Source organism: Chlorocebus sabaeus, chromosome 7, assembly GCF_047675955.1.
Source record: "Chlorocebus sabaeus isolate Y175 chromosome 7, mChlSab1.0.hap1, whole genome shotgun sequence".
NCBI lineage: Eukaryota > Metazoa > Chordata > Mammalia > Primates > Cercopithecidae > Chlorocebus > Chlorocebus sabaeus.
This window is the reverse complement of record NC_132910.1, coordinates 48,819,365-48,834,135: the sequence shown is the minus strand read 5'-3', so window position 1 is coordinate 48,834,135 and position 14,771 is coordinate 48,819,365. Positions and strand designations below refer to the sequence as shown.

The 14,771-nt window shown below is 37.2% G+C and overlaps 1 long non-coding RNA gene across 2 annotated transcripts in view; it reads left to right on the top strand.

Moving 5' to 3' along the window:
* The window catches only part of LOC140712006 (uncharacterized), a 55,947-nt gene that overhangs the window by 31,839 nt on the left and 9,337 nt on the right, over window positions 1–14,771 (top strand). Inside the window, exon 3 of one of the 2 annotated variants that reach the window (XR_012093388.1) lies at window positions 2,411–2,815. The exons of the other annotated variant lie outside the window; for it this stretch is intronic. This is a non-coding gene — a long non-coding RNA (uncharacterized lncRNA). Of the gene's footprint in view, window positions 1–2,410; window positions 2,816–14,771 lie in introns of those variants that run through there. 2 annotated transcript variants of the gene reach the window in all.

The following is a 14,771-nucleotide window of genomic DNA, read 5'->3' as shown; positions in this document are numbered from 1 at the left end:
TGAGAATCTGTCATATGTTAGTTTAATTCTTAGGCCCAGCTAGAGATGCTAATAGGCTACAGAAGAATTTTTATGTCCATGACAGTATGCTAGAAATGTATATATACATATGTATGTATCAGATATATACATGTGTGTATATAATCTGAAGGTGGAGTTATGGACACAGGGAATACATCCTAAGATGGAAGTGTGTTGCTGGAATAACAGTGCCAGTGTTGCTTAAGTAGTGTGAGAGAGCAGGTGAAACATGTGACATGAGACCAGAGAGGTAATTGGGGACCAGATAATGTGTGCTGTGTAGGTCATTATAAGAATTTGGCTTTGTCTCTGAGTGAGTCCATCTATGGGTTATAAACAGGGAAGTAATATGATCTGACATAGGATTTCAAGAATCTTTCTGGCTACTATGGGAGGAAAAACACTAAGTCAACAGACTAATTTGATGAATATTGTAATAATCTATTTCAAAAGTTATGGTGACTTGAACTGAGGTGATAGGAGAAGAGGTGATAAATAAATAATTGGAGTCTGAATGTGCTCTGAAAATGGCAGTTATACGTTTTGCAGAGAGTATGTGGGTAGACCTGAGTAGAGTTTTGGCAGACTAGTAAACATCATAAACATCATGGAGAAGATAGGAAGACAGCATTCTACACATTTTCCAAGGCATGGGGGCTTAAGGACATAATGCATGCCTGAGGAATTAGAAATCCTCTGAAGAAGAAGAAATGGCAAATGAGATTTCAGAACTCAGTAGGCCCCAGCTTATGTTGGATAAACTTGGAGTTTATCCTGAAGGTGGTGGGGAGTCATTAAACAGTTTTTGAAAGGAAGTGAGGCAGCATCATATTTATGCTTTAGGATGTTCCTGCTGACAGTAGAATGCAGAATGAACTGGAGAGAGCACAAAGTTTGAGGTTAGAGTCCACATTGGAGACTTTTGCAGTATTTCATCAGAGAGATGATAGTGGAGATAACATTGGAAACAGACAGGAGTGGGTAAGTAAAATATATTTAATGGGAAGAAGCGGTGGAAGGTAATCGTTTATTGGGTATAGAAAATGGAGGAGAGTATGAAAGCAAGGACTATTTCAAATTTTCTGACTTGGGTAACTGCTGTATTGTGGTGGGCCACGATTAGGATTGCTCACAAACAGCTCCTAAAAGGACATAAATAGGAAACTCATAGGGCCTGGTAGCAGAAGTATAGATCGAGAAGGATTGCTCAAGTGCTGGCACAGCAAGAAAGTCAAGGCCTCGAGGCCCAGGTAATACAGTAGCCCTATATGGTCTTTTGTTTCAGAGTGCTAAGGTAGCAGTAGATAAAGAGCTAGTGATTCCATAGTTTGAGCCAGGCGTAGTGTGTTCTTCCTATAATCCCAGTTATTCAGGAGGCTGAGGCAAGAGGATCACTTGAAACCAGGAGTTTGGGCCCATAGTCCTGTTATTCTCTCACTTGGCATACTTGTTCCTCTCTATGGGTGGTCAAGAACACCAAATTTTCAGCGCTCCTTCTCGTGAGAGAAGGGAAGAAATAGACAGTCATGTTCACCAGTTTTATCCTTTGTACTTCCTATTGTCTCTTCACGAATAGACCAGAGAAAAGTACACTTGTGCAAGGTCAAACCATTGCCATCTCTAATCTTTCATCTATTACTAGACTTTATAATCTGGCCTAGCTCATCTACAGATAACGTGTGTGTGTATGTGTGTGTGTGTGTGTGTGTGAATAATAAAGGATGAACATATTCATGTGTACGGGGGAGAATAAGAGGGGACTATGTGTTATTTACAAAGAGATTTCCTGGGCCTGTAATTCAAGTTTAAAACCTGTGTCTGGAGCTCAAAAAAGAGACCACACTTCAATCATAGATATGGATGCCATTAGGTGAAATAAGAGATCTGAAGAAGTGGTTAGCATAAGGAGAGAAAAAAGTCAAGGACTGATTTTAGGAAACATCAGAATTCAAGCTATGAGTGCAGAAAGAACATCCTAGAAGAGGAAACTAAGATAGATGGGAAAGCAAGGAGAGAGTGAATCTTGGAACCCAAAGGAGAAAAGATATTTATACAGCTATAGGGAGGCCAATTGAGGGAAGGAATAAAAGCTCTCCTTTGGATTTAGCAACTGGGAAATAATAGATGATGTTAGCTATAGTAACTTTGAATGTGAAGTACAGAAATCAGATTTCAGTGGGCTAATTAAATGACTCTGGAGACAGTGAGGATATAGCAGTCTTTCTGAATTATAGGCTTTTAAGGAAAGAACAGACTGGATGATGGCTAGAGGAGATCAAAGAAGATTCATTAAAAATGGCAGAGACTGTAGAATATTTATTTTTTATTTTATTTTAATTTCTTTATTATTATTATTATTTTGAGATGGTGTTTCACTCACGTTCCCCAGGCTGGAGTGCAATGGCATGAATTTGGCTCACTGCAACCTCCGCCTCCCGGGTTCAAGCGATTCTCCTGCCTCAGCCTCCTGAGTAGCTGGGATTACAGGCATGCACAGCCACGCCCGGCTAATTTTGTATTTTCAGTAGAGACAGGATTTCTCCATGTTGGTCAGGCTGATCTCGAACTCCCGACCTCAGGTGATCTGACTTCCTCAGCCTCCCAAAGTGCTGGGATTATAGTGTGAGCCACCACGACCAGTCTAGAACGTATGTTGAAAAGAGAAGCACATCTTTGGCAAATTTGAAGAGGCATCGTTTGAACAGACTACAGGTGGGATTTATTAGTCTGTTTTCTGTTGCATTTAAAAGAATAACTGTAACTGGGTAATTTATAAAGAAAAGGAATTCATTTCTTACAGTTATGGAGGTTGAGAAATCCAAGGTCAAAGCCCACATTTGGTGAGGGCTTTCTTGCTGGTGAGAATCTTTGTAGGGTTCCAAGGCAGCACAGGGCCTCGCATAGTGAGGGGGCTGAGCTTGCTAGTTCACGTTTCTTGTCCTCTTCTTAGAAAGCCGCCAGTTCTACCCTCATGGCAACCCACTAATCTTTTAATCCTTTATCTATTAATCTATAAAAAGATTAATCTATTTATGAGGGCAGAGCCCTCATGACCCAATCACTTCTAAAACATCCTTTGTCTCAACACCGCCACCATGGGGATTACATTTCAGCATGAGTTTTGTAGGAGTCAAGTATTCAAGTCATAACATGGGATAAGCTATAGAGTGAGGTAACAGATAAAGCAGATGATTAGATTATTCCGAAGTTTGAATTTCACCTAGATATTTTTTTGTCAAAGAATATTTGCACAGGTTGTCAAAGTGATGGTAGGGAGAGTAGTTTAAGTGATAGAATACCAAGTCTAGACTAGTAGGAATTGAAGCCAGGAAATGATGAACTAATTAAAAGTATCTCTCTATCCTCACAAGTACTGGAAGGTTAAAGTGAGAAAACGATGTTACTACACATAGTATGTTTTCCATTAATACTAGCTCTCTTTATTCTGAATGTTCAGAAAAAGATATAAGAATATGAGACCCCAAATGTGTCAACATTAGAGAGCTCATTATGAGCTCTAAGCAGACTAGTCTTAAATAGGACCCTGTAGAAACTGGACAGAGGAGACACAACAAAGGCAAATCAGGAATTCACAGTCTGTTCATGAACCTTAATAAAGAAAAGGGCTTGAGGAAATCCGTGGCACAATGGCGCATGATTCAGACAGCTTATCAATAGCTCATGAAATGCTGTACTTGTGAGTTCTCTTTGAATAGATACTATAAATGCTAGACTCTTAGGAGAAAAAGAAGTGCTAGAAATATACCTAGTGATCTCCGAGACAAATGGAGCAGACCAACTCTGTGACTGATTTTGGCCTTATTCCTAGTTAAAGGCAGATGCCACCAAATACATGGACCCATTCACAGTCCACAATGAACTCCTATGATCATGTATGGATTTCAAAATATGCTTTTAAAATTTTTTACTTATCCTTGTACTTCATACATTTTTTTGCAGTATATTTTTTTTTTCCCAAAAAGCTTTGAAGAAGGAGCCTTTGCTGAAAGAATCTATATTTCAAATAATTCCTCTCTATCCTCCTTCAGTTGGGTATTACTTTCCTTTCTTTGGCTGTCTTCTCCCATCCTGCTTGATGACTTGCCTCATTTCAGTCTGTGAGCTTTGCCCTTTGCACCTTTCAGGACATCATTAGTTATTTCAGAGATTTTACACAGAATGATAGAGAAAAAGGTATTTGAAGGGTTTGAGGCTCTGTTTTTATATATTTTTGGTATTGACAAATACCCACTGTTAATGAAGACTTCAAAAGCCCTTCATTAAGAACTATGAAAAGAATAGTGGGGGGCACGAGGGGGAAGTTAATTACCTGCAACCAAAAATCCTATTTTCACTTTAACAACCTAGGATTGCACTTTAAAGGCAATCAAATGGAGTGCTGTTTGGCAAATAGTCAGTCTTTCTGGAAATGCTGAGTGTAATTACATGCTCTCCTGTCTGTCATTAGAGATAAAATGTTTATAAATAGTTAACATGTAAGTACTGTACTCTGTCTTCAACCTTTATCATAATTATATTTCCAATATTGGACAAAATATTCCAAACTAAGAAATGGGAGCTTATTACAACACTAATTGCTTGATAATGACTTACTTTTAAGGAAACTTGCACCATTTCTTTTTGTGCTTTCATTTTCTTTAGGGGTTTTGATATTTGCAATTCAAATATACTCAGAAGAAGTCTTCTGTGAAAATAATCATCCATCCCGTGATAGTGGCTAATTTTGTTTCTAACTGGGGCTGTGAACCATTCAAACAAAAAACTTTCGACCCTGTCCAAAATCCACTGGCTGGAAATAAACCTAGATGTCATTAAGGTTGTCAATGCTCCCTGGTGACAGAAAAAAATGAATATAGCATTTTTGACTTTTGGGGATGTTTTGAGACTATGATGTCATCAGCTTCTCCTGCACTTCATGGCAATTTACTTCATTATATTCTAATTTAATTAGTTTAATTCACATTCAGTCACTAGTTACCCTACATAAAACTAGGAAGCCCGGACTAAAGGACACTAGATTCATATCATATTATGATAGTACCAATTTAGAATCTTCTGCATCTTTCAAATTGCTACTTCTGCCGATTTCTTCTGAATTACTGGAGAATTATGTACAAAATAATAAGGACATATTTTTGGTTATAAAGCATATTTTTAAGTGTAATTATCATCATTAAAATGGGATGTTCTAAGGTGCAGATATTAAATCTATTGTAGGGATATTAGTAGAACCCAAATTCACATTTCTTCATTGACTGCTCAATAAAATTTCTGTTTATTAATAAATAATAAACTACACACAATAATTTAGCCAATAGTTATTTAGTGGTTACTACATGCCAGGGAATGTGCTAACTCCTTTTATGTATTTTCCATTTAGTTTTCATAACCATATGAAATAGATATTAATCTATTTATTTTATAAAGAAACTGAGCCTTGAAGACAGTATTTTCCCTGGACCTACAGCTAGTACGTAGTCCTCAGCCATGAGAACCTACATAGATATTTCTTGTCCTAAAGGAATTTCTTGTATTATTGTTGTAAAAGAAATTCTATCAAATGAGCCTAATTTAAATTTTGATCTGATATATAGTGTGTATGTGACACAATAAATATTCAAGTGGTTTATGTCTGAATAATCATTAATTCTACTTTTAGCATTTTAATAGTTTGGTCATGTAATGATTAGGTATGCATACTTCCTATTTTGTGAATTGTTTCTTCAAATCTTACTGATCTCATAATTAATTATATGTCCTATATATACACATATACATAGGTGTGCATTTGCTTTTAATTCTGTGTGCTCTTTTTGTAGCAGTCAGATATTTTTAACACTAGTAACATTTATCTGTATTTCTCTTTATGATTTTTTCAATCACTTGTAGTTCTAGTCCTTAACTTTTCCTGTAATTTACTGTCAGCTCACATTTTCTTATGGTGTGATTTTTTTGTCCAATTCATTCTTTATTATTAATACATATGAAATTTCTATAGGAGTATATTAAGCTAACACACCTACACACACACATTTTACCTCCTCCCTACCACAACCACCACCACTCTCCACCACCAGGTAGCTCACTAAATGCCATTGATAAAAATGTTTGAAGGAGAATTGGGAAATTAGTGGGAATTTCAAGGAGATGATGAGAGGCAAGAGAGGATTCAGGAAAGTTGGGAGAAAAGCAATAGATCAATCTAATGTCATTTTCTTCACCTTTTGCAGAGTGTAACACAGGCCTTAAAAGACTGATTTGATGATTTCACAAATGTTTCCCATTCCTTAATCGATGTCAGTACTCATAATATGACAGTAATATATAAAAAATAGTGAAAATCAGCAACAGTGGTGGATAAAACAAAGCCTCACTTTCACTTCTGAGACGCTAGAGTAGGTAAAAACAGACAAGCTAGGGACCTCAGGACTGAGAAACAACACAGTGGTGAGTACCCTTGGTTTCCTTTTTGCCTCTTATATCCAAGACTTGGAGCAGAAGATGCTGGCAACTGAAATATGTGGCCCATAAAAGACCTTAACAAATTCAAGAGAATTGATATCATACAGAGTATGTTCTCAGACCCCGATGGAATCAAACCAGAAATGAATAACAAAAAATCAAATGAAAAAATTCCAAACATGTGGAAACTAAACATGCCCCTCAATAATCAATGGGTCAAAGAAGTCTAGGCAAGATAATACATGGAACTGAATAAAAATTTAAAGCAACTTATTAAAATTTGTGTGACACAACTAAAGCAGTATAGCCCTATGATTATATACATATGTATATATGTATATGTATGTATATTATATATGTATATATGTGTATATGTGTATATATGTATATGTGTATATATGTATGTGTTTATACACACACACACACGCACACAGGTTTTTTGTCCACGATTCCTGGCTCACACTTCCATTGCCCTTATTACTCTTTGTTATAATGTTGGGGCATGTTAGGCCTTAGAAGCAAGCTTTCGGAAGCAGAATCTTTCTGATCTTCTCCTGCCCTCCTTTCAGCAGCCCAAGGTAAGACTCTCAGCAGATTGTGGGTCGTAAGATCCTCATTTGAGAAGAGGTTCTATCCTATACCCTGGAGGAAGGAATGCTGCACAGAGAGGCCAAGAAGAATCTGAACAGACAGGCTTGCTAGGCTACCCCACTTGGTCTATTAGTACAACCTTTTTGTCCAGTCACATTTCTACATAGTGGTCACTCATGCCTATCCAATGAAGTATCCATAACAGGCCCAAGAAGACAGAATTCAGAGAGCTTCTAGATAGCTGAACACATAGAGTTCCTGGAGGGTGCTGTGCCTGAGGAAGGCATGGAAGCACCACACTTCTTCCCATACCTCACCCTATGCATCTCTATCTGTATCCTTTGTAGTATCCATAATAAACTGGTAAATGTAAGTTTCCCTGAGTTCTGTGAGCCACTCTGGCAAACTAATCAGATCCAAGGAGAAGGTCGTGGGATCCTTAATTTAGAGCTCGTAAATGAGGAGCACAGGTAAAACAACCTAGGGCTTGCAATTGGCATTGGAAGTGTGGGAGGGGCAGTCTTGGGGACTGAGCCCTCAACCTGTGAGAGCTGATGCTATCCTCAGGTAGATGTTGTCGGAATGGAATTAGAGGACAACCAGCTGGTGTGTGCTGCAGAATTAATTGTTTGCTTGGTATGTGGAGAACCCTACCCACCCACAACACACACATACACATTTGGTCCCAGAAGTCTTCTGTGTTGATTGTTGTTGTGATAGGAGAGCAGAAGAAAAACTGTTGAGATCTCTCCTCTCAGAGACCTATAACCAATAAGGAAATATAATTCAACATTTTAAAATTCCCCCCAAAGAAATCTCCATGCTTAGATGTTTAACTGAAGAATTTGATCAAAGTTTAAAGAAGAATTAGCACTACTTCTACACAATTTCTTCCAGAAAATAGAAAAGGTGAAAATACTTCCCAATTCATTTTATGAAGCTGGTATTGCCCTGATACCAAAACCAGATAATGGCAGCATTAGAAAAGAAAAGGAAAAAAAAAAAAAAAGAAAAAGAAAGTAAACTATAGACCAGTATTCCTCATGAAAATGGATCCAGTCTTTACAAGTATTTACAAGTAAAATCTAGCAATATAAAGAATTATATATCATTATCAAGTGATATTTGCTTTAGTGATTCAATAATTGTTCAATATGCAAAAATGTTGTCTACCAAATGATCAGGCTTTGATATAGATACATAATTAGACAAAATTCAACATTCATTCATGATAAAAAATCTCAAAAACGAAATAGAAAACTTTCTCAACTTGATAATGACCACCTGTGAAACAAACAAAAAAAACTCACTAGAGATAACCTTATACTTAATGGTGAAACACTGAATACTTTTCTTTTAAGATCAGGGGCAAGGTAAGGATGTTTGCTCTTATCACTCTTATTTAACACAGCGTTGGAAGTTCTAGTCAGTATAATAAAGCAAAGCAAAGCAAAGCAATACAGATTGGAAAAATACATATACATAACTGTCCTGATTTTCAGATGACACGTCTACATGGAAAACTCTTAGGAATCTACAAAAAACTTGCAGGACTAATAAATGAGTTCAGCAAGGTCACAAGATACAGGAGAAACAGATTAATTGTGCTTTCATATACTAGCAATGAGCACATGGACACCAAAATCAATAACATAATACCACTAATGATCACTCAATTAAATGTTTAGGTATAACTCTAACATAACTTGCATAGGATTTATATGCTGAAACTGCACAAGGTTGATAAAAGAAGTGAAAAAGTAAATCCAAATAAATATGTGGAGAGACATGTTAACGTTCATAGACTGGAAGACTCACTGTAGTAAATATGTCAGTTCTCCCCAAATTGATATGTAGGTTTAACACTATTCCTATCAAAATCCCATTAAGGTTGTTTTGGCAAAATTTTTCTAAAATTTTTATGTAAAGGCAAAGGAACTAGAATAAAACAATTTTGAAAGAAAATAAAGTGAGTGAAATTGATCTACGTAATTTCAACTTGGCATATAGCTACAGGAGTAAAGACTGCATGGTATTGTCAGAGGGTTAGTACATAGATTAATGGAAAAGAAAGAGAATTCATAAATGTCCTCACACAAATATATCTGTGATATTGTAATATAACAAGAATTATATATTTGGTCTCTATCCCTGCTTCCTGGCACACAGCTTCTGATTTCTTGGAATTTCCTGGATGATAGGAATATCTTTTATTTTCATGAGGGAACTCTTGGTGGAATTCTGTATAGTCTCAGGATGGGGACTTGTGGTCAAGGGAACAAACCATGCGATTGGTGAATTGGAACTTTTAGCCCCACACCCCAACCTTTGGGGACAGGAGAAGGAGTCAAGTCCTGAGAGTTGACCATCTTGACCTATGGTATAATCAAATCAACCATGACTATGTAATAAAGCCTCCATAAACCCCTAAAAGAACAAGATTTGGAGAGCATCTAGACTGTTGGCCACATGAGGTAGTGTTCCCAGAGAGGGCATGGAAGCTCCACACCATTTTCCTCTTACCTTGCCCTATGTACCGTTTCCATCTGACTGCTCCTCTGTATCCTTCATGATATTCTTTATAATAAATTTGCAAACTAACGAAAGTGTTTTCCTAAATTATGTGAGCCAGTTTAACAAATTAATGCAACTCAAAGAGGCAGCTGTAGGAATCCTGATCTATAGCCAGCCGGACAGAGCGCAGATCACAACCAGGGGCTTGAGATTGGCATTGAAGTGGGAGACATTCTTGTGGGACTGAGCCCTCAGCCTGTGGGATCTGATGCTATCTCCGGATAGTCAGAACTGAATTGAATTATAGTACATTCATCTAGTATCCGATGGAGAACTGCTTGTTGTGGTGAGAATCCACCACAATCCCCACCAACACCTTGTATCAGAAATGTGTTGAGTGGTGTGTGAGAATAGAAGAAAAAAGGGGTTCATTTTTTCTTTCTTTCTGAAATGCCCAACTGAAATTTGGCAATGGTGCAAAAACAATTCATTGAAGAAAATACTGCATTTTAAAACATGGTGCTGAGTAATTGAACATCCATAGACCTCTGCCAAAAGAAACAAGCAAGCAAGCAAGCAAGCAAACAAACACCTTAACCTAAGTCTCACATTTTATGCAAAAAATTAACTCAAAAATAGACCATGGACTTAAATATAAAACCTAAAACTATAAAACAAAAAAAGTAGAAGAAAATCTAGCACTAGGTTGTTTTTAAACTTGATGCTAAAGCACAATCCCTAATAGAAAAAATGACAAATTGAACTTCTTCACAATTTAAAACACTTGCTCTAGAAATACCTGTTCAGAGGATGAAACGAAAAATTGCCTGTTGAGATAGAATATTTTCAAACCATGTATTTGACACTAGAGATACTAGATTCTAGTATCTAGATCAAAGATACTAGATTCTAGTATGTAGAATACAATAAAAACTCTCAAATCTCAAAAGCAAAAAATAAATAAAAATAAATCATCACCTCAATTAAAAAATTGACAAAAGACAAGAGATATTTTACTTAAGACGATATGCAAATGACAAATAAGGACATGAAACATTATTAGTCACTAGGGAAATTCAAACTAAAACCACAGTGAGATATCACTAATGCCTATAAGAATGGCTAAAGTAATGATTCTAAAACGTTACATCAATAAATATCAACAAAGATGTGGAGAAACTGGATCACTCAGACTTGCCGATGGGAAGTGAAAAGGTGAAGCCTCTCTGTGAAACAATTTGGCAGTTTCTTTTTGAACTAAACATACAGCAACCATATGAGACAACAATTATACCCATGGGCACTTATCCCAGAGAAATAAAGATGTGTGCACATTACAAACCTGTACACAAATATTTGTAACAGTTTATAATATTCCCAAACTGGAAATAACTCAGATGCCTTCAGTAGGTTAAAGAAACTGTGGTAAATTCATGCCACAGAATACTATTCAGCAAAAAAGAACCAATTATCGAAACAGGACAACCTGGATGAATCTTGAGAGAAATATGCTGAGTGAAAAAAGCCAATCTCAAACCAAATACCTCATTTACTCACTTATTAGTGGGAGATAAACATTGAGTACACATGGACATAAACATGGGAAAAATAGACACTGTGGACTACTGGAGGTGTGAGGGAGAGATGGGAAGAAAGAGGGATGTTGGCTGACAAACTACCTACTGGGTACTATGCTCATGATATGGTTAGGCTTTATGTCCCCACCCAAGTCTCATCTTGAATTGTAATCCTCAGGTGTTTAGGGAGAGACCTGCTGGAAAGTGATTGGATTATGGGTACCATTTCCTCCATGCTGTTCTTTTGATAGTGAGTGAATTTTCATGAGATCTGATGGTTTTATGAATGGTAGCTTTTTCTGTATAGACACACACTTGCTGTTGCACCCGCTGCCATGTAAGACATGCCTGCTTCCCATTCTGTCATGATTGTAAGTATCCTGAGGCCTCCCCAGCCATGTGGAATTGTGAGTCAATTAAACTGCTTTTCTTTATAAATTACCCAGTCTTAGGAAGTTTCTTATAGCAGTGTGAGAATGGACTAATACAGCTCACTACCCGGGTGATGGGATCCATACCCCTAACCTCAGCATCACTCAATATTTCCATACAGCAACCTGCACATGAAACCTATGTATCTAAAATAAAAGTTGAAATTAATTTTAAAAGGTTATGGTCTATAAAACTCCATTTATGTAACTTTTTAGAAATGAAAAACTTACAGAAATTTTAATAAACTACTGTCAGGGGATTTGCCAGGGGATAAAGGGGTAGTCGGAGGGTAATGGTTGTGGTTAGAAAAGAGCAGCAGGATAAAATAATCCCTGTGGGGCTGAAACTTGTTATGTATCAGTGTTAAGATGCTGGTTGAGATGCTGTGCTACAGTTTTGCAGGTGATACCATTGGGGGAAACTGCATGAAGTGTCCATGGGATATCTCTGTTTTAATTCTTATATGTGAATCTACAATTATCTCATAATAAAAAATATTTAAAAGGCCTAAGCTTTAATTTCCACCAGAAAATGACTCCTGGACAGGGTTTACTTTTGAAGCTGTTCGGTGATTAATTGCTCTTACAACTTCCAAATTAACATCAATATTTTGGCTTAACAAATATTTTTCAATGCTTATTGCAATCAAAACATAGTGATAATTGCAATGGTTAAGTGGAATGATGAATTCAAAGTTGTATTCTAGGAGCTTGCAATCTATGGAGAGAAAGAGAGAGATGTGCATAGTAACTACATTCTATGTCAAATAATGGCAAATATATGGTTGAAATGTGAGGAAAATATAATAAAATAGCATTGAAAGGATAGATTGTCTACACCTACAGTTATAAATGTCATAGGAATTAGGTGTGAAGAATACATGGTATGACCTGAACCAGACTTAAACAGATAGGAAGGATTTCCTTAATTAATTACACAAATATTTGCATTTCATTAGGCTAATTGGGTAATGAATGCTTCTGAGAAAATCTGGATTATACTGAAATTCTTGTGTGATGTTTAATATTTGCCAATTTCTATTCATAGTGATAAGTAACATGTGCCATGGTGCCATATGGTGGCAAATCCCTTTCTACTTCTTGGAGAAGGAATGTTAGCAACCTCCTTTCACGTACAACTTTCAGGGTAAATTTAGTACAAAAACCATTTTAGTCACTGTCATGCAATTATATATCCAGGTGGTCAATTAGGACAATGAGTTAAAGTAACAATCAAGTCTTTCTTTGCTTACTGCTATGGTGCAAACAAAGGGGAAGAAGAGAGGCCCCTGCTCCCTCCAGTTTCATTTCCCCTGTGGAATGGCCACAGGGTGTGGGGTAGATAGATGCAGCACAGATGAGGGGAATCATCTCACTGATGAGGAGACCCAAACAAAAGTTTCATTCCTTCTGATGGACCTGTTTGGGGCAGGGGGGAGAGAAGGGGAAGGCTTAGGTATAGAAAAGTACCAAGTCAAAGTGGATAAAAGTGTCTCAGGCAAGACCGGCAACAAGGAGACCTCCAAGTGGAAGAAGCTGGGCTAGGAATGCAGATAGTGTATGAGAGTATGAACATGGTCAACTGTGGCAGGGCAGAAGTCGGGGGCTGGAGGGGAATGTTTTTGACTGTAACGCTCTCCAGAAAACTATGATGTGCTGGCTGCGGTATAGGGAGGGCAGTTTCCCTGTCTGAGATGTGCCAGACAAGGCCTTGTGATTGTGTGTGGTTATGCCTGAAAGGTCATGACAGGATTTTGGCCTGGAGCTGGATTCTTCAGTGGCCCAGTAGCATTCTGACTTCAGAAACATCTCTTGAGGTCCCACATCTACATATACAATTTTTTGTGTGTGAATCTTTCAGGCAGTAGAAAAATGCTCTCATCAATTATTTCTAGTGTCAAGCAATATACTAGGTCTGGGCGTGATTAGGAATTTGCCAATACTATATTTAAGTATGGATAGCGCATTGATTTTATTTTTCTAGCAATATATTACATAATTTAGAAGTTAATTTGGACAAATAGGTAAACATTGAATCTAATTTAGATGTTAATTTGGATAAATAGGTAAACATTGGATCATATCAGAAATTTCAATCTACCAAACCATCTTGGCAGAATAACAATAGCCATTAGAAGTTATCACATCCAGAACACATGTTTCATTTTTGGTGTACCATTGACACTTCTAATATGGACACTTCAATGTGGACGACACAATAACTGTAGGTGATGTGCATTACTTTAGTGTGTTTGCTTTCAAGAAGGTAAGTTTATAGCCGGAACCTTATATAAAACTGTTCATAAAAATATTTCTGTACTACCTACAGCCTAATAATCATAACTAGTAGCATATGTTTATCAGTGGGAACCAAAAACTTAATTTTAGAAATATAAGAATTAAATACTACTTGAATGTGAGAATATTAATGCTTTTCCTGGTATATTACAAAGATCCTTTTATATGAGCCTAACAAATGTATGTTGTGATGGAGTGCAGGAAATGCTACTTCAAAATGTGGCACCTTGGTGTACTGAGTATTTTAAGCTGAAGGAAATTGAGAAAACTGCAGAAGCAGGCAGGTCTCTCTGACCTTCTTCCACCCTCTCTCCTGGAGTGAGGAGAATTCCCCTCACCTCTTCATCCCCAAAGCAAACCATAAACTGAGGAAAGTGACTCTGACCTTCTTCCTCTCCTCTCCCCTGAAAACGCTCATGTGACAGGTGTCCTGCCGTATATGCTGAGGGAAGGAATGGTACACAAAAAGGCCCAGAAGAAACTGAACAAACAGACCTTGCTAACTTTCCCCAACTTTAGTATCATTGTATCATTCCTTTTGTCTTCGAATCATACGTCTGTGTGACTGTTCACAAAAATACAGTGTTCTCTGGGTCTTTGGGGCTTAATTTCTGAAGGCTGCTGTGGCATACAAAACTTAAATAAATGTGTATGCTTTTCTCTTGTTAGTCTTTTTGTTATAGGGGTCTCAGCTATGAACATTGTGATGACTCAGGAAAATATATTAATTTTTCTCCCTTATAGTTGAAGAAATGAAGAAATGGTAGTATTTTCGATTGTATTTGATATTGAAGGTAGCTTCTCCTCTCAGCCCTTCCTTCCAGTTTTGGCCCAGGTCTCTTCTTTCTTGTTCTTC